The sequence below is a fragment of the Pelodiscus sinensis genome, chromosome 7 (assembly GCF_052426305.1).
Source record: "Pelodiscus sinensis isolate ZL-2025 chromosome 7, ASM5242630v1, whole genome shotgun sequence".
NCBI lineage: Eukaryota > Metazoa > Chordata > Testudines > Trionychidae > Pelodiscus > Pelodiscus sinensis.
Window position 1 is genome coordinate 14480442 of NC_143058.1, and position 16802 is coordinate 14497243.

At 37.4% G+C, this 16802-nt stretch overlaps 1 protein-coding gene across 8 annotated transcripts in view; it reads right to left on the reverse strand.

The window, feature by feature from the left end:
• The window catches only part of MARCO (macrophage receptor with collagenous structure), a 268892-nt gene that overhangs the window by 171655 nt on the left and 80435 nt on the right, over window positions 1-16802 (reverse strand). For 4 of the 8 annotated variants that reach the window (XM_089779704.1, XM_089779702.1, XM_089779699.1 and 1 more), the window contains exon 4: window positions 4245-4361. The exons of the other annotated variants lie outside the window; for them this stretch is intronic. The gene's annotated coding sequence lies outside the window, so the exon portion shown is untranslated. The remainder of the gene's footprint in view (window positions 1-4244; window positions 4362-16802) is intronic. 8 annotated transcript variants of the gene reach the window in all.

Consider the following 16802-nt stretch of genomic DNA (forward strand, 5'->3'; position numbering starts at 1 on the left):
CCAGTTCTATGATTCTATGATAAGGGGATGGTTGGATGAAATAACATGATCTTGGTAACTAATTGACCATTTATTATCAGTTGGAAATAGGTCAATGGAGGGATGATAGGAGTTGCTATAGGGAACTTTCTGGGTGTCTGGCTGGTGAGTCTTGCCCACATGCTCAGGGTTTAGCTGATCGCCATATTTTGGGTCAAGAAGGAATTTTCCTCCAGGGTAGATTGGCAGAGGCCCTGGAGGTTTTTCGCCTTCCTCTGTAGCATTGGGCACAGATCACAGCTGAAGGACTCTCTGCATGTTGGGGCCTTCAAAGTATTTGAAGGCTTCAATATCTGAGACATAGGTGAGAGGATTATTCTAAGAGGGGTGGGCGAGATTCTGTGGCCTGCTCTGTGCAGGGGGTCAGACTAGATGATCATAATGGTCCCTTCTGACCTTAAAGTCTATGAGTCTATGAACAGGGATATACACTCACTGAACCAATCAACGTAAGAGGTTGTGCTTCCAAATCAGTGTTAAAATCTTTGGCAGGGGTTTGCAGGGAAACATTCCAGGCTGCTCCCTGGGGGTATGTCTGCACTTCAAGAGGGGAGTGAAATTCCAACTTCAGGAGACATACTCGCACTAACGCTGACTGAGTAGGGGTGCCAACCCTCCCAAGTTTCACTGAAAATCTCTTGGAATGGGGCTAAATCTCCTGGAGGCTCCTGAAGCCAATCCAAGAGATTTTAGCTTGCCAATCATCCAGTGGCGCAGCAGGACACTTGCAGACTCCTTGCCTTGTACTGCTTCTGGAAACAACTGGCATGTGCCTGTGGCAGTGTGTCCCCTTGAGGAAGTTTTGTGAGGGGTCTCCACATGCTGCTCTTGCCTGGAGTGCCGACTTTGCAAGTCCCATTGGCAGGGAATTGTGGTCAATGGAAGCACCAGGGATGATGCCTGCAGGCAGGGGCAGTGCAAGGAGTCCCCCGGCTCCTCTGCCTAGAAGCCAATGCCAGAGGCATGTGCCAATCACTTTTGAAAGTACTACTTGGCCAGATAAGTACTACTTGGCCAGAGCCTGCAGCCCATACTTCCTTCTGTACCCAAAGTCCTTCCTGGATCCAGCACCCTACATCCTCTCCTTCACCCTACCCCAGTCCATAGCCTGTACCCCATGTCCACTCCTTTGCACAAATACTCTCCCAGAGCCTTAGGGAAGGGTCAAGGCTGGGGGTGGGGCAAGGGTGATTGGGTTTGTGTGATTCGACAGTTGGCAACCCTTCTAGGTGGTGCTACCCACCCTAAATATATACCCATTGGAGACATTTGGGCATCTTACTTGGTACTCAGCATGGGTATGTCTCCTCAAACTTGGAATTACCTGTTCCATAGGTACTCTGTGAATAAACAGAGCATTTCATTCTCCTGGGCAGACTGTCACCTGTGAGAGAAATGGTCTGAAGTTCTAAGGTCTTTAGTGGTCATGAGATGCCTGTTTCATACTAGAGCTCTTATACATGCATCTTACATAGAATCTGCAATGCATATTTATTTGTCCTCATTTTAGTATTAGTGTCCCTCAAATTCCGAATCGGCACCAGGAGTCACATATATAAAGCTTATTTTCCATAATTTTACAAGTTAAACATCTGTAGAAGATGAACGTGTGGGGAATAATTTCCAAGCTCTCCTTTAGCTTGTAATAAAGAACAATAATTGCAATGAAGTCTCTCATCTTAATGTCTCATAAAGCAAATCATCTCTAACAATCCCCAACTATCTATAAACTGCTGCTAACGGCTATACAGGTAGCTTTTGTTCATCATACAAATTAATTCAATTCAGACAGCTGTAAATGTGTGTTCCCTAGACTGAACTAAATCAAAAACAAGCAGCTCAAATCTTTTATGAATGTTGTCCTGACCTTTCAAATAGTATTTCTTTCAGAAATGGTGGGACTGACCTGCAAAATTCTGATCTAGGTCTAGACTCTATAGTCCTGAGGTGTTTGGATCCGGGGTTTTCTTGCTGTTCTTCATTACAAAGGTGAAAAAGGTGTAGAAAGAGGCTGTTCACTGGATTGGATGACTCAAAGAATCAGATAATGGAGCTGTTTGCTTCTGTGTTGTTGGTTGGAAGCTATTCAGGTCTGTCATGTTGTTACTATACGATGACTGTTCTGTGGCTCATGTGAAATCTGCAATCTGAGTGGTGTTTTGCCTCCAGTGCTTAGCAGACAGGTTTCCAAGTTAGAAAAACCACAATCAGATTAGGCAAAAGTAGTATCAGAAGAAAGGCTCTGTAGTGAATGGGATGGGAGACTGTACTACTCATTTGTCCCAGGGAGTAACTCTTTCAGACTCCCTTATGCACTGCAATATTAATGCAAATGTTAAATCTGTTTTTGGAGTAAGCAGACAATATCTTTCCCTCTGTGTTTGTTAATCTGGCGATGTTTGTGAACAGTAAATTTCCTTTCCTTTCCTTTCCTTTCCTTTCCTTTCCTTTCCTTTCCTTTCCTTTCCTTTCCTTTCCTTTCCTATGGTTCAGAATTATTCACTTCTTGAGATAAGAATTCAGAATATTTTCTAAAAAGAAAATGGGGAAGTATTATAACAACTTTTCTTAAAAATTGTTTCAGTTTTCCAGCCAGCGGTGTTTGGCTCTATCTTGGTATCAAATATAGTTAGATGCATTCTGTACAAACTGAATTCCTTTCTACTCTTCGAAGGAGGACATGTTATGCATTGTGTTTATGACCTGGTTTCTCAGATTTAAAGATAACATAAGAATAGCCATACTGGGCCAGACCAAAGATTTTTCTAGCCCAGTATCCTGTCTTCCAAAAGTAGCCAATACTAGGTACTTGAGAGGGAATGAACATAACCGATGATCATCAAGTGATCTATCCCTAGTGGCCCATTCCCATCTTCTGACAAACAGAGGCTAGGGACACCATTCCTGGCCATCCTGGCTAATAGGCATAGATTGATCTATCCTCCATGAATTTATCTAGCTCTTTTTTGAACCCTGTTATAGTCTTGTACTTCACAACATCCTCTGGCAAGGAGTTCCACAGATTGGCTGTACATTAATTGAAGAAGTATTTCCTTTAGTTTATTATAAACCCACTACCTATTAATTTTATTTGGGGTGTGTCTAGACTACAGATTTAGATTGCTGCTACGTTCTTTCAAAAGTAAATTGAAAGAACGCAACAGTTTTTTCGACTGCGGAAAACTTCATTTTATGAGGAAGAACGCCTTTTTCGAAAGTGCTCTTTCAAACAAAAGGCACTATGTAATGCAAACTGTGCTTTTCCAAACAGAGCATCCAGACTGTCTGGGTGCTCTCTTTTGAAAAAGTGGCTTGCTTTTTTGAAAGTACTGGTTGTAGTCTAAATGCTCTTTTTCGAAAGAGGCTTGCAGTCTAGACATAGCCATTGTGGCTTCTAGTTCTTGTGTTATGGGAAGGAGTAAATAACTGAGTTTCAATCTAAAGCAAAGTGAAAATGATGGCCTTAGCTTCTCTTTGGTGGACATTTGTCATTACTAAACTAACAATTTCTCACACACACTTTAGGAGAACTACAGTACAGGAATGTTAAAAGTATTGAAAGTCAAGAGAGATGATTGATTGTATAGATAAGCCTGAATCTTGTCCAGCTTTAACCAGAGATAGACCCACATCAGATCCTATATTGTAACACTCATGAACTTGGGAAACATTTGAAGCTAGATCTATGTCTGAATTTTGGGTCTATGGGTTCTTTCTGACTTTAACCAGTACAGTCAGTCCCTCCAAAAATCCATTTGCTAAATTATATCTGCTTCCACAGATGTTTTCCAAATTTTACAAAAAGTCCCACATGAGTATCAGCAGGGGCAGCGGGTATCATAGGTGGGACCGCCAGGCATGGCCCCACCCATGCTCCACCCCCAGAATGACTACTGCAGGTGTACTGAGGGCAGAGTGTTGCTGCTCCCAGCGCTTGCCCTCCCCATGCTCTGGGGCCAGGGAGGCTGGGGATGCATACCCTCCTCCCTCCCCATGATGCTGGGGGGGGGGGGGGGAGTAGCTGGCACTGCACCTGCCTCACCTCTCCATAGTTCAGGGGGGCGGGGCCTGGGCAGAAGGGGTAGAGTTGAGGGTGGAGCAACTTCCCCCAATCCTACATTTACCCAGCCCTCTGACAACGTCAGTGATGAGGAATTTATCAGGCATACTGAGCAGGTGTATCCTTTACGTGGTGCTGAACATACCTAGTACAGATACTTAGTACTCCTTTGAAGTTAGTGCAGTCTCTATTTCTGGCTGTTATCCATACTGCCATTCAGGTGACCTTGGCAGTTTTCCTTCTTGGTTTTGAGGCTTGGAATCTATGGAGGAAAATAAGGACGTAGGGGCCTGGTTAAAGTAGATGATTGTCTTCTCTCTATCCCTTTCTTTCCTTCCTTTCAAAACTCCAATATAAAAACCAAGTTGCATGCATAGAAAAAGTGTACTGTCACAATATATGACAATGCAGCAAAATCCCTGCTTATATCAATTAGGGTATGTCTACACTACCCCGCTAGTTCGAACTAGGGTGGTAATGTAGGCATACCGCACTTGCAAATGAAGCCCGAGATTTGAATTTCCCGGGCTTCATTTGCATAAGCCGGCCGGCGCCATTTTTAAATGCCGGCTGGTTCGAACCCCGTGCCACGCGGCTACACGCGGCACGGGCTAGATAGTTTGAACTAGCAAGCCATTCTGAACTATCTGCAATCAGAGAAGTTGTCCCTACTTATGCACCAGAATGTATTTTAGTACCTCGATAGCAAAGTTGGGCACCATATCTACCTGGCATCTAGGTTCTTAAACCATGTTCATCATTCTCATGCCAGAATGTCAATCAACTTAAATAAAACAAAGATGCTCTGTCTGTTCATGGCCCTCTAAGAGGTTTATCAGCACTGGACCGAGAGGTCATGAGCCAGCTTCCAATGCATCTCTTCAGTGAGTTGTCCTATTGTCTTGCAAATTGGTCTCTTACACACCAGAAAAGCCAGGAGCTACTGTTTCCATGCTGTTGTACCTCCGCCCCCCTTTCTCCTCATGAAGCAACTTAGAAAAGTTCCTCCTTTGGAGATCTATAAGGACTAGCAGAAAGATTTGGAGACACATCTGAAAGGGACCATTATAAGTGGCTGGATGTGGGGTCAGAGTACGGACAATTTTTATGTGGAAACAATCTACACATGATACCGTCTGCCTTCAGCTACAACATTCAGAAAGTTGGAGGGGTTAGGATCTGGAGGAGAGGTGGTCTGAAGCTGATTTTTTTTGGCAGATTTTTTTTTTACCAAAGCTGGTTTTTAATTAAAAACGGGGGTTTTGGGATTTTGAGGAAACTTATTTATTGCTAAAAGTATTTGGAGTCTACGAGAAATTTTGATTTATTTATCCAAAACCAAACACATATTTGTTGGGGAATGCTGCCATGTTGCCTCATGGGAATTATAGTTCAGTTGCCTTGAAAAACTCATTTTCCAACCAGCCCGAATTTATAGAGACAAAAGCAAATCACAGTTTGGATCCAGATCAAAAATTTCTGTATGTTCAAGGATGTCAGGATTTGAAGTTTCAGTCGGGACAGATGAAACCCTCTTTCCTCTGCTGACATAACCAGGGAGAACTTCACCAGCTACCATATTGCTTTTAATATCTCTTCATACCTTTGCTAGTTTCACTTCTCCATCCTCTACACTTTTTTATTGTGACATTTGTATTGTTTTACCTTCTGTGCATGGTGAATTTTACAGTTATAATTCATTCCATAAAGCATGTGTGTTCATGAAGTCTAGATATTCCAAACTTTGATGTAGAGCTCCATATACATGCCATTTACTTTATTCTTACTATATTTCTTGGTTTGTGTCACATACTATTAAAAATGATAGATACAATTAATATATTATGCAGGCGGCAAATTAATCTTTGTAAAAGATGCGTGTTTTTATCTTCAAAAAAACCACAAATCCCAATGCAAATTGCACACTTTCATGTTCATACAGGCCAAATTCTGTCTAAAAAAGTACTGTATCTTATAATTTATAGAGAAGTTCCATAGGGTTTCAAAAACATTTTGTTAATAGTAGTAAATAACTTTTATAGCACATTTTCCAATGCTATTCTTCAGGTAAGATAAAAATTCTCATTAAAGTATGAAAAAAGTACCTCCCATTATTTTGTCATGAAGTGATGCAAAGGTAAATGTTTTATTTTACTACATTTGAGGTGGTACATTCATAATTTTTGATCTATAAATAAAAACATATTGTGGTGCAAGATATAACTTTTAGCTTGGAAACTGTATAGCCTGCTGTATATTAAAAGTATCCATACTAGTTCTAAAGATGATGTTGGCACTATTAACTTTCACATATATAAGAAAAGTTTACAGGTTATTTAAAGTGTGTTTCTTTCTATTACTGTATTTAAACAGATTTCCTTAGAACATTCATATGCTCTCTTTCTCTTTCTGTTCATCTACTGATTATAATAGCTACACTGATTTTATTGCATAGTACTTAATTTTTTGTCGCTGTTTCCAACTCTCATCTGATCTGATGTTTCAGGATTTGAGAAACAGGCACCTAACTCACAAACATTCGAGCATTGGTGAAAAAGCCCAATGGATGAGATTCACTCTGGTTCAGAGAACCAGTACAAGGCACTTCCAAAGTCATTAGGCTCCATGTTTGGCCATGTTTTGCCTCATGCATGGGTGAGGGACTCAACATGCTCCTTTGGATGAGGGTGAGGGGCTTATGAGATACTTGTTTACGGGGACCTAATGGCCATAACACACTAGATCAGTGGACTGTGGATGTGCAGTGCGCCCCCATGCACTGGCCTTTTACACTGGCCCAATTACTCAAATTATTTAATTTAAACATTTTTCTCTGTCTAAGTCAATTCCTCAGCCTAAATTCTGACCAAATGAATATCACCAAATTCGAAGCTGTGTAAAAAGCAGCTTGTTTTTCCATGCACAAATATCTGGCTGAGTCCATTTTTCATGTACAGCCTAGAAGCCTGTTTTCCAAACTTTTACTATTTACTCGCAAAGTAAATACTATCTGTTTATGTGCCCTAGTTCTAAAAGAGGACATTGGCAAAAGTATGATGGGACATAAAAGTCTCACATCTGAATTTAAATCCTTTTATCTTTGTTTTACCCTTGCAATACCTTAAATGCATAACAACAATTACTTACATGCCTTATGAACCAATGGACTACAGTTATGATGACTATGTGTGAAGAATGCAGTACAAAGTTAAAACTATTCCAATATTAAGCTATTAACTCAATAGCTATCTCAGAACCATCCAATATAGGACCACAGAAGAAAAAGAGCTCTAGGTTCCTGATGCATAACTTTCAATCTTTAGAGTTATAAAGAAAATGTAACATGACCAGCATAGCAGGATTTGGGCAAATTTAAGCCATGAGAAAATGTACATTGTATTTGTATTAGAGCAAATAGCTTACCGAGAATGTAAAACGGGTGGTAAACCTAAGGCACCTGGATTTGGTCCCCAAAGTTTGGCCCACCACAGCATTGGGGAACCTGCATCCATGTTCCACCTCCCCATTCTATTCTGCTGCAGGGCTGGAGCACACAAAATCTATTAGCCAGGGTCTGGTATGTGAGGGGAATGTGGAGAGTGTATTTCTCCTCAGTCGGGGGCCACGTCAGTGAGGCCCCCAACTGATTTTTCTGTGGGTCAGCAGCCCCAACCATAAAAAACTTTTCCACCCTGAGGTATAAAGACACCCTCTTGTCCCCCAATCTGTATATCACTGCATGTATGTAAAATGCATGAAGGATCTGATTCCCAGACCCAGAAACATTCTTTGCTCAGAGGTGGTGAACATGCAACAACAATAACAGTTCTCACAGTACCAAGATTTCAAATTCAATTCTATCCAGGTTATTAAATTATCCCTGGGGTATATACACACTTAATGAACTCTAATTATGATTATAGTGGTAGATCTTCCTAGACTTAGTATGATCCCATAATCACATATGTGTTAGATATACAAAATGGAGAACATGCATGACTTTGGATGTGAAATTCATTTCCAGTGCTTTAATTATTTAATCTGAGACTAAAGAGTCATTAGATCCCATGGGAATTTAGGTTGTTGTGAACTGGCCCAATCACGAGAGTATGGATACAGGAAAAGAACAGAAACAAGATATATTTTACTAGAAGATTAACTGCAATCTTGAAATCTTCCCTAGCTAACAAACCAATAAACCCTACACGTAAATGTTGCGTAGTTAAAACAACATGGACACAAAGATGATTGAACAAATTTTCTTCTGACGTAACTATTGACTTTGGTGGGGTTATGCCAGGAGAGAATTTGGCTTGTAGTCTCACATGCAGTCTATTGGAGTTTCACTCTGTGGAATGTATTAATAAAGATCTAATATACATTATATATGAAATACAATAATTATACTAATTTATTATTTTATATGTATATAATGGATGGCTTTCAGATACCACATAACGATTATAGTCTAAAGTTCTTAAAACTTCCTTTGAAATTGTTTAAAAGGCACATCAAGAAGAATGTAATGCTGTTTTATGTTAAAACAAAAAAGGATATTAAATAGTCTAGAGTTAATGTGTCTAATTCCAAAATTAAGCCTTAATGTTTTTTAGAAAGCATTTACAAATGCAAAACAAAACTTTTTGCTTTGTGCAATTTCAATTTTTAAGCATTGCTTTTTGACAGAGTCCAAATGTCATTTTAGACCACTGAAAAGTGAAAAGAAACTGTACCAATTATTTGCTGTAAGTTAATTTAGTTAGAGAAAACTGTAAAACTTTTATAAAAATGGGCAAAGTTACAGATTAAGTGTTGGTGGATGTTTAATCTGAATTTTATTAAAAATCTTTCTTTGGATTTAGTTCAAAAGCATATTGTAATTTTAAACTTTCAAGGGTTTTTGGGGAAAAGTAATTAACTGTTAAAGAAAAAGAAACATTAAAAACAATTCCATGCCATTAGAGGAGTTAATAGCCATTAAAAGAATAAATACAGTGTGTTTGCTAAAAAAGTTATCAATTTAAAGCCATAAAGTTAGCAATAAGTGTTCATTTCAAAATACATTTTAGTCTCATCTCAGAAGCATTTCGTCTTCACAACACAAAAAAAGCACCCTAATTTCTAATAATTATCAAACAGTATGCAAATCTATTTAAATGTTAAGAATATTTAACTTTCTTCAGCAGATTGTGATACTAAATGAATAAGGTAAATCACAATCAACCACTGAAACAATAATACCACGGCTGAAATACACATAACACTTTTTTTTGGCACATAGAGGAAGGAATCAAAAGGTTTCCTTTTTTAACTCATATTTCAGTTTTGACTCTCCCCCACCTTAGGATTCTAATAAACCACTTATATCATAGCCACTTAAAATTTTTATTAAAATTCACAGATATCAAGCAAAATATCTTATTCCAAATGGAACATCTGCACTAGCTTGAGAAAGCATAGTAATATTATAAGGAATAAGCTGTGTAAAAACTCCAGAGTCTAATAATATTACAGACTGTAGATAAATAACCCAAACAAATTCTCATCAGAATTAATTTTTTGTTCTTATTTTGCAAAACTAATTTCTGAAATACCTTAAAGATGGATGATTTGTTAATTTGAAGATATCTTTCCACTTTTCTCTCTGCATCTGGCTATTTGAGATGTACATTTACAAACTATATGTGCATGCACACTATCTATCCATTTTAGGCATTTCTTGATCACTCATCATAGTATCTAAGAGTTAAATATATGTATTAAGCACACATGCCCACACACAAATGCCAAATATACATGCATATCTACTAGACATCCAATAAAATATGTATTGTAAAAAAAATAAAAGCAGTTTCAAAGATTTGAAGACAACCATGATGACAGTATATATTACTGTTAAATTCATGAAGGCACATCTGCAAAACAGACTAGAGGCATACCTGTAAATCTTTTCTAGGAAGTTGAAGGTAAATATTTTTTATTTGCCAGAAATATGTGAAACATATTTATGATTTTACAAGCAATTACTAGAGCATTTTTTAAAAAAAATATTACATTAATTTTTTAAATACTTTATCTTGAGTAAGAAGTGTTTAGTTTAACCAGCTAAGTCATTGGCCATTTAAAATTCATCATACAGATGTGAATATTCACAACATACAGCAACCTTGTAAACAGAAACAAATTCGTTAGCTGATTTTTTTTAACAACATTTTGATTCTCTCTTGGCAATTAAAAAAAATTGATTCTCGGAATCTATGTGCCTGTTTAGTACCTTCCTGGCTGTTGTGGTTCATATTTAGAAGTGATGCGGGGTTTAACCACATATGGATAAAGTTTTAGCTATAGGGGTTTTATTACATCAATATTCCCTCTTCAATGCATTGTCCACCAGATCTTAACCATTCATAGCTGGATAGACAAGCAGAGCTATATGAAAATGAAACAAGCTAAGTTTAGCAGAATTTTACATACCATAATCTCTTTACCATAGTTAAGCAAGACTGGAATTTTCAAGATGATCTGTTATGGCACAAATTCATTCCAGAAGAGAGCTGATTTACAGCTTAGCACAATTCTCCACTCTTCACTGAGAATAAGTTAAATGACCCAAGAATAATATTAATATGTACTATAACTAGATAGAATGGTGGTCTAAAGGGTGGTCTAAAGCATTAGTTTTCACCCAAGGAAACTCAAGCTCATATATTGCCCAGAAATACTAATAAGGGTCAAGTATCATTACTATTTTAAGAGGCTGACAATGTAATGAGTTATGGAGTATGATAGTGGAGCAGTGCTTCTCCCCCCTGCCTTCTATCAATCTTGCTCATCTTTATATGCAATAATATTTTGAATGAATCTTCAATATATTCATATTCATATCTTGCATTCTGTTTCATTGCTAACTTAGATTAAAACTATTTGTTGAACGTATCTTTGCTCTTATTGGTCAATCTGATTATACGGATAAAAATCCATTACCTGTTTTCCTTTCTTTTTCTCCTTTTCATTAAAGTAACAGCATCAGAACAAAAAGTTGGGAGAATTTAAATTGCAATTTAAAAATCACATTAATAGGAACACCAAAATATTTCCATGGAAACAAAATGATCTGACAAACCAGCAAATAGAAAAGTAAGATGTTGAAATTATTTTAAGACAGATGCTTTTTTAAACTGTATTAAGAACACCTATCACAGATTCTGAATCTAGCCAGCTCCTCACCCAGGAGGTATTTTATCTTCACAACATCTGGCACTGTCAGGGAGCTACAGTTGTAGACCTTACCAGATGCTGACACTCCATACATAAAAGTACACTAACAAATCATACCATTAATAGCAGTACAACACAAGTGTTTCTTATACATCCATGGAGAAACTATTCCATGGCTATAAGAAGGCTTAAAGAAAAACCACTAACCCAACTTTTCCAATACTTCTTAATGCATGAAAATAACTGAGAGCTTTATTTTCAGTTTTCTAAGGATGACTGACAGAAAAGCTTTTTTTTTCTTCTGGGTGAAAAACTCCTTGTCCTATAAATCTGCGTGGTTGACATATCTAGGTAAATTTGTATCCTTGCTCAAAGGGATCACTGGTTTTATTCTCTATGGATTTTTCACTCACTCTATTGTGGAAAGTGAGTTGAGGCAGAACAAAATGTTTAGTATTTGGAGGAAGGTTTATATTGTTTTATATCATTCACACTGCTATGTTGTCATTTTCCTTCTTTTATTCCCTGTTTAAAACATAATACTATGCCACATAAACAATGCATATTTTAGAATATGTAATTAAGTCCCTGACAAAGTATAATAAGTCTTGGTCCCTATTCTCTTTTTACTCTTGATTTACACCAGTGTAAATAACTTCATTGGTGCCGCTGTAAAATCAGTGTAAGCAGGAGGGACACAGACAATATTATATTATATGTGATATCAAAGTTTCTCTTGTTTCATCCCCACTATAAATAAACGATTTACCAAGTTTCAAGCAATCAGATCCTCAACAAGTATAAATCCATGCATCAATGGAGCAACTTTGATTTACACCATAACAGAATGTGGCCCTTAAATGTTACACTCAACCTATCACATTGATGCTTTACTAACAGCAATTAATACTGTACAGATATCTGTACACTAATATATACGAATTGCATGAGAGGCACAGTTTGTATTTCTGAAATAGTATCTATGAATAAAAAATATTTATTAAACATTTTTAGCCCAATCAAATAGATGCCAGTGTATATATTTTTCAAGACAAAACAGTTGCTGGGTTCCTTTTGTGATAATGTCACCATGATAAGATACCAAGAACTGCAGCAAGCCACTGTCCCACAGACTTCCTTTTAAATATTTATTGCTCTTCTGAGGTAAACTTGGAATAATACAATACTGATGGGTTTGCATTTTCTATCCCTAAAACATGAGTTCAAATTTAATTTCCTACAAACTGTGTGGTACTTCTTAGAACTTAAGCAATTTTAACCGCATATGCTCTGGTATGATGGCTGTGATGGTAGTGGTGCATGCTTGGCAGAGGGATTAGATATGGGTCAACTCTTTAACCATCTGGATTTTCCATGAGCTAATTTTTGACACCTCTCTTTAGGCTAACTGGAACACAAAGTGACTCCCATTCTGTTTTTCCTCTTGTTCTCTGTAATCTTGTCCTAGTGTCAATTGGACTGCACTGCTTCCACCACCCTGTGGTAATTTTATGCCATGACATACATTCAGTTAAACATGGCCTCTTTGCAATATACAGTAATATTTTATAAAGTTATTTGTCTTCTATAATTAATTTTAAAACCACCACTTATTTTGATGCAAATAGGATGTGGGTAAATCTTTCATATAAGAAGTATTTTTTAATATCTACCTCAAAGTACATTAAAGTACTTCTTTTAAAAACTTAATGTCATTGTTTTTATAACTGAGTTATTACTGAAATAAATGACCTTCTAGAAACTACCTGACTAATACATTGAACAGTTTTCAATACATAATATATCCATAGGTTGATGAAAAAAAATCAAGTTATCTTGGTTTAAGAAAGAAAAAGCTTAATACGATTTAAATTTTCTCACTGCATGCACATTTCACAAATACTCTGAATTTTATATGTAGCAGATGGTGTTCAAACAAATCAAGAAGCAGAAGCTGCAAAAGAGACAAAAAAAAACAATGGAGAAACTCATATATTTCTTCAAACGATAAGATGAACTGCAGATGTTTGTTGAAGGGCAGCGCTGACGCAGACAACTTAAGAAGCATCAGCTTAAAAAAAAAGAGTCCACTTGTGTTTAGCACTGGAGAACCACAGTAGCTGTCACTACATGATTTATGAAAATTGTTTTCTATATTTTATGTCAACAGAGGAATTGCAATTAACGCCTCCTCCCAAATATAATCACTCGCCTATGATAATTGGGGACACTGGAAAATGATAACCAAAATATAATTCCTGACACCCTTTTGCAAGCTCAGCTTTTCAGGATGAACAAAGATATTTAAGCAGCATAACTCAGTTCCATCAATCTTTCAAAGTTTTGACCAACATGCTTTCATGCTTCTGTATTTTACCCACATGGCTCTCAGTAGTGCTGCTAAAATACGATTCTTATCTGACACCTGCAGTTAAATTAATCCCAAGTTAAGCCTGACAAAGTCACTAAAAGGAAAACAGTTGTCCATTAAAAGAACTTTGAGTCATATACAAAACAGCTGCTTGATAAGTAGTTAAACAACATTAGAAAGCATTTGGACATTAAGTTCAGAAATATATACTTGATAAGTATATAATTAACACAACATTTTATTTGGCAAAAGTTGCAACTTTATGTGCCAGTACTGCTATAAAAATCCTCTATTTTTAGGATGTGTAGGTTGGTTGTAAACATTTAATTCAGTCTGCAACTTGATATTCAAGATTACAGCCCCAAAGCAAGTATTTCTTACCAAATTTCAAATGTATGGACTTGTATTTGTAAATTATTCAGATAATCTCTCCCTTCCTCAAGACTAGCTAACCTAATCTATGAACACATCAATTTCAGAGGTGAAAAGATACAAATTACTGATTGGTAAATGGGTTTCAAGGAGTTTAGGCTAGTGTAATTTACCCAAAAAGGATTACTTTCTGCTTTGATTTTCACCTTTACCACATCTATTGCCATCAGTGCAGGTCCATAACATGCAAGCCAAGGAAGAATTTGTCTTTGAAGAGTTGGAAAAGGATGTTAATTATGCCAAATTAGGTGCTCAGACTTGTTGGCCTATCTCCTGCTCTTAGTTACAACAGAGACACCCTGCATTTAGGATGGTGAAGTCAACACTCAACATCTATGTTAGTATAATACAGTGCAGTGGCCTACTAAGATTTCCTTATTCATCACCTTTGCATTTGGTTCATATACTGAATATAATTCTAGATTGAAAGATAGGAAGTTGATGATACATTACACAACAGGTTGTTTTGTTATATAACTCCTTACTTTGGTTACATAGCGAGGCACCAGACTGTAAGACCAATAATATCAAGAACTTGAGTATTCCCTGAAGCTTTTGAAATAACCATGAGTCAGATCTGAACTCCCATCAAACTCCAGAGAGTTCTTAATTTAAGAAAAAAAACCCTTATTTTTATTTCCCAGAAAGCAGAATTTTGACAAACTCCATGTAGGTCCTTCAATTTATTCTATTTCTTTCAGTACATGGACCTCAGGGAGAACAATGTGGCTATCAAATTCTGACTCTTATATCTGTAACTGGTGTTCTATAATTAATTGCACTGAGTTGTAGTTATGTGTCCAAACAGATTAGTATTTCTACCCTTCCCAGTGTAAAATACACATATACAGTTGACAGGGACTGACAGCTGCATTTTTTGCCTTTCACTGTTGGGGTCCTTAACAATAGAAGTGGATCATATATCGACGGGACATCTGATATTAGGATTTTTTAAACTCATATATCTCCCCAATGCAACATCATTTCCCTTCCTTCACAAATGAAATGAATGTTTATCCAATAAATCCTGGAAAATCTCCCAAAATAGTTACTTGTATCCAGTGCTTTTTTTTAAAAAAGAAAAGGTGCCTGTACTCCAGGGGAAAAGTTGTTGAGCTCTGACTGGAGGTGCCAATACTGCGTACCAGGCAGTACCATCACAAAAAAAGCACTGCTTGTATCTAAAGGCTTGTCTACATGGATCTGTAATGCAGGCTGTGGCTGTACAATTTCTAACGATCACCAACATATGATGTATTAATTGGTCTATGTAGACCCTGCTGGTATGCACTAAAGGTTCCCTAGTGTGCTTTACTGCAGTGCAGTTTGAAACGCTATAAAGAGTGTCTTACTCATCTTACTTATTATTGCAATGAGATGTATATAATATACATTATTCACTGTAGCATATACTGAGACAAAGCTCGGAAAACCCTCGATTTTTAGAGAGCTACATAAAAATCAAAAATTGCTACAAATAAACAACCAAAAAGAGAAACTAATAAACTCTCAAAACAAGAATCTCTACACATAGATAATGCAAGGACATAAGTATAAACTATTCAAAGGCAAATGCAAGGGACATGTTTAGTGAATGATGCTCTTGTGTAGTCTATATATGATCCCTTTTTCATTAATGTCCCTCCCATTCAATTCCAGCTCAAGGTGGAAGTGACCAAAACCTATTGCCATTTGCTGCCTCTTTAGAAATTAATTGGGGGTCTCAGTTCACTTCCTAATGTATAGCTGTCCACACCACAAAGTTACATTTGTAGTAATTGCAAACTTCACTGACAATCTCAGAAGACAGACCAAGGACTCAAGGGCACTGGAGATTGGGTTAGTGGAGGATTGAGGAGCAGAGGACTGAGGTAAGGAAGTTCATACAATCACTGCTCATACCTGTTTTAATGGATGTAAAAGTTAATTCCCTATTAATGGCAGGGTCTCAAGTTCCTAAATTGGATTTAGATCCACATTCCAGCTACTTACAGAGTTTGAGTTTGGAATTTGGAATCCTATTGTAGAAGTGGGCCAGCTGCAAAGTTTAGATCCAGATTAAGTTTGGATTCTGAAAACCTGATAAATTTGTGAATGTATATCCATCTATCTATAATCCCAGCAATTTGCCACCAGAACCCTGAGTGTCCTTTATGGAAAAGTTGCAGCTATTCAAGAGCTGTGTGAAATATTTGCAACCAACTTTGAAAACCTCATGTATAGCCCCTGAAGCCAGGATCCACTAGCTTCCTACATGCCTCCTGGTAGGACCGATCCTGCAGGAGCTGACAGTTTAGACATACTTGAGAATGGCTTTTCCAGCATGCTCTGTGCTATGAGACCATCTTTTATCTTCCATTTTTTATTTTTAATGTGCATGGCAGCTACTAAAAAGTCACCCTCAGTCTGTAGGAACATCCCAAGACCAAAGGCACTCATTTGCAGAATTTGTAGAGTTGCTCTCTCTGCCCCAAAGTCTCGGAACTTAGAAAGCAGACATCTCTGCTTTGGAGTCTGTACAAATGATACTAGCATCCATGGTACCTCCCTCTTGAATGGTTCCTACAGGAAAAAATGACTTGAGGTGAGCCTATCTGAGTGTCTTGCATACTGTCCTTTCTCCCACACAGATTGTGTATTTTGACAGGTGATATGTGTTAACAAACTGAAGGCAGAATTTCA